Source organism: Octodon degus, unplaced genomic scaffold (genome assembly GCF_000260255.1).
Source record: "Octodon degus isolate 3935 unplaced genomic scaffold, OctDeg1.0 scaffold00047, whole genome shotgun sequence".
Classification (NCBI taxonomy): Eukaryota; Metazoa; Chordata; class Mammalia; order Rodentia; family Octodontidae; genus Octodon; species Octodon degus.
Window position 1 is genome coordinate 6681962 of NW_004524623.1, and position 4314 is coordinate 6686275.

A 4314-nucleotide genomic window follows, 5' to 3' on the forward strand; every position below is an offset into this window, starting at 1 on the left:
TTTGCCAGTCAAGTGCTTATCCTACTGAGCCATCTCCCCGGCCCTTTATATGAAAATATTAAAAATAACTCAAACACAAAAATTAGGAAATGACATTGAATTAGGAAATGACATTGCCATCCATTTCACTACAAGTACAATATTACAAAATATTTATATGAAAATATTAAAAATAACTCAAACACAAAAAGATGAAACAAACTGTTTTTGAGAAATCTCTATTCCAGGGCCCACAGCACACAAGAAGAGAGTCAAAATGCATAAGTAGGAGAAACCTAGTCACAAATTTCAAAAAAACTGGAGAAGGGGAAGAAATGGGATGAAAACGGTGGTGGGAAGAGAACTGATGTTAACAGCGCTGCTTCGGTGACTGCTCTTCCAGATGAAATACCCCCTCTCAGGTACAGGCAATTCCAAACAAGGCTAAGCTCTAAACATTCCTTCAACTGAAATTAGAACCCATCCTGACAGCGGAAGTGACTCTTTCATCTAAGTCTTACTATGCGTGTCCTGCTCTGCCAGCTGCTGGAACACGAGCCTGTTTTGCGATCTACAGCTGTCACAGCAGCCCTCTTTTCTCCTTCATGAAAGCTTCATGAGCGTCATCCTTAGTTTGTACTGAGATAGGAACAGAAGGGCCAGATTTAGGGGCTACATTGGCAAGAGGCACAGCAGAATCATCCTCTGGCTTTCTTTGGGGGGCAGCAGTGGCCCCTTTATTCTCCCGATGTACCATCAGCGCAGTGGGCACAAGTCAAATAATCTCTGCCTTGGGATTAGTGGCCTGTGGCTTGGGACTGCTGATTGCTGTGGCTTTCCTCTCAGTGGTGGCTGCACTCATGGGAATTTTCCTAAAAGAACTGAAAAAATTATATCAGAGTGATACATGTGCGCCCTTGTTTATAGCAGCACAATTTGTCATAGCCAAATCTTGGAAGCAACCAAAATGCCCATCACCCGAGGAAGGGATGAAAAATATGTGGTGTTTTTATATAATGGAGTATTACTTAGCTAAAAAGAAAGACAAACTAGGAGCCTTCATAGGTAAGTGGATGTAACTAGAGGCTATACTCAGAAGTGAAATAAGCCAGGCCCACATATATGAATATCATATTGTCTCCCTAGTATAAGAACCTAAAAAAAGAAATAGAACCTGAAAAATATAATAGATACAGTTAAATGGAAAGAAACAGAACTTAAGGATTAAACAGTGAAATGGAGAGAAAGGAGAAAAGATAGGAAAAGTGGTAGGGGCAAAAGCATGTGAACATATATACAAGATGCATAAGGTCTTGAGTCAAAATGTCAGGTCACCCGGCTGTTGCAGCATCACGCCGGTGGCTGGAAGGTATTCAGAAGTGGTGTTACAGTGCTGCAGGGTTCAATGCGCTGGGCTTAATGCGAGATGATACTATATATGAAGATGCAGAGGTAAAGGGAGCCGTAAGAAAGCTTCCAGAAAACCTTCATAATGACAGGATGTTTCACATGAGGAGAGCCCTGGACGTGAGTATGAAGCATCAGATGTTGCCTAAAGAGCAGTGGACAAAATGTGAGGAGGAAAATTCTACCTTGAGCTATATCTCGAAAAGGTTATTTGGGAAAGAAAAGAAAGAGAAGAATGGGCAAAGGAGTAATCGCGTAGTCGAAGTCTGTGGATGCAACTATCTTCAAAATATTTTTATGAACTTGGTTAACCCTGAAATGTACAGTTCAAAAATTATCTGGTCTGCAGATACTGTACCTTAAATAAATGTCTGTTGTATTTGTGCAAAAAGGATGGATGAGATGATGGAACTAAGAATTTCCATCAGTTTTAGGAAATAGCAGTGAATGTGTAAGATTTTCACCTTCACTAACTCTGCATGCAGATAACTGTGATCTAAGCAACTACATCAAGGACAGCAAAGTGCAGTGCAAAACTGTCATCTTGGTCTTCTAAATGTGTACTGTTTTCTAATGTCATATCAGTTACTACTATACTCTCTTTAAAGTACATTTTTTAGAAAAAGGTAATAAAGAAAAAAAGAGACAAGAACAAAATTTAAGATTTCTTGAAAGCATGCAATAATATCCAATCATATGTTCCATCTTGCATAACTATATCTGATAATCTGAGCAACAGATCTGATGATAAAAATAGATAATATATCATTCATTGTTAATCAGCTATTTGTTTCAAAAATCTGTAATATATGTACTGTTGTATGCTACCCTGATCCTGTATTTGTTTTTGTTTTTCTTGCTTTTGTTTTTACTCTTGCCTTTCTTTTTTCATTTAAAAAAAAACAAACAGGGTCTTGTTATGCAATTCAGGCTGGCCTTGAGCTTAATTTGTATCCCAGGCTCGTCTCGAACTCACAACAATCTGATCCTCTTGCCTCAGCTCTGGAGAACTGGGACTACAGGTATGTACCACCACACCCAGTTAGCACATTTGCCTTTGATTTCAGTAAACCTGCAATGGCAGGACTGTTCACAGAAGAGACCTAATTATTTCCAAGCAAAAGGAATACTCAGAATAACCCACTGATTGTCAAATTAGCCTTAGCTCCTTAAGTGAACAAAAAACAATAGCAAGTTTAGATAGTCACTACCACCCCAAAAGCACCAGATTAATTTTGCACAGATTTATTTACTTTAATGTTTAGAAAAATTTCTTGCCAAACTTCTTGAGTGCTTAAATATAGCTGTGGTGACTAAGCTTAATTGTGTCAATTTGATTGGCTTGGGAGCTGCTGAGAGAAATAGCAAGGTACACTTCTGGGTGGGTCATGGGGGAGGGACAATGGTGCCTAAATCTGCTCCTTGGCCTCTTCTTTTCTTTCTTTCTCTCTTCTTTCTTTCTTTCTTTCTTTCTTTCTTTCTTTCTTTCTTTCTTTCTTTCTTTCTTTCTTTCTTTTTTTCTTTTGTATTTTAGGGAAGGGTCTACAGGGTGATCAGGGTCTCACTACTAGATCAGACTTGCAGTGATCCACCTGTTTACAGCCTCCCAAGTGCTGGGATTACAGGCTCACACCACCACACCCAGTCTCAATTGCTGTCTCAGCGTGCCCTGGGGTGGGGCCAGCAAGGCAGGCCTGAGCATCGAACCCCTGATCCCTGTGCCAGCTTGCAGGTGCTTTAATCTGCTGAGCTGTTCAGCTGGCCCTGCCTCTTCTTTTCTGGCACTGCTCTCCTGTGGTGCTTCCCAGCCCCCATGAACTGAGCAGCTTTGTCCGCCATGTCCTTCAGCCTTGATGCTTCTACCGTGGAATCTAGCGATCATGCACCGAATTCCCTGAAACTGGGAGACAAATTAAAGCTTTCCTCCATTAAAATGTGGCTATCTGATATTGTGTCTCAGAATCTCACTGTTTCAATAATTATACAACTTTGTATTTTAATAGTACTTAATGACCATAAATGCCAGTATTTTGGAGACATTGATTTTTTTCTTTTTTTTTGAGGTGCCAGGTATTGAACTCAGGACCCTGTGCTTGCCAGGCAGGCACTAATTCTACTGAGCTATCTCCTCAGCCCTGGAGGTGTTGATTTTGACCATGACATTTAGACATTATTAAATAGGGAATAAGGTCTTAGTATTTTTCGGATGGAAAAAATGACTGGAAAACCATTGGTGTCTCAGAAAAGTGTGATCTGCAAAGGGTGTGTGGTTGATTGGAGAGGGCAGGGACTATAGCCAGGAGATCCACTTGGAGGTTATTTTATAGTTGCTTGGGTCTGAATTAGGATTGGAAGGTAGAACATGGAGAGAGGATGGTGATAGAGATCCTGAGGAAAATCTCCACCACAGGGAGAAGCAGCTGGTGGTAGAGTGGGCGTATCAGTCACGGTTTTACTAGAGGTACAGATATAACACAAGATGTACAAATGTATAAGAAATTTCAAGATTGGCTTAAGATGGTCAGCCACAGAGTTGGATGAGAAAGTGTGCAGAGGGCATCTGGAGACGGAAGGATTCAGTCCAAGGTCTGGAGCTCACTGCAGTGGTCTGTGCAAGTCTGTGTCGGGAGGCCGATGGGTCTGCGATGGAAGGCTGATGAGTCTATACCAGAAGGCTGAAGGATCCAAGGTGGAAGCCAAGAGTCAGCACAAGAGCCAGAAGATGACATCCATGCTGATGGTGAACACTGGAGCTCCTCTGAGGAAGAGTGGGGCCCTCCGTCCTTCCTCATTCTCCTTAAGTAATGAGTCACTCTCAAGTGTGGTCTCCACACTCTACAGTGTGAAATTACTGCGCCGATTTAGTTAAGCTCTTAGTTTCTCAAGTTGACACAATCAACCAGCCACTACAGTTGGTGAAGGAAAGAG

General features: G+C 41.4%; 1 pseudogene; it reads left to right on the forward strand.

Moving 5' to 3' along the window:
- Window positions 1-1302: 1302 nt before the first annotated feature.
- Window positions 1303-1749, forward strand: LOC101569057 (annotated as a pseudogene).
- Window positions 1750-4314: the final 2565 nt, after the last annotated feature.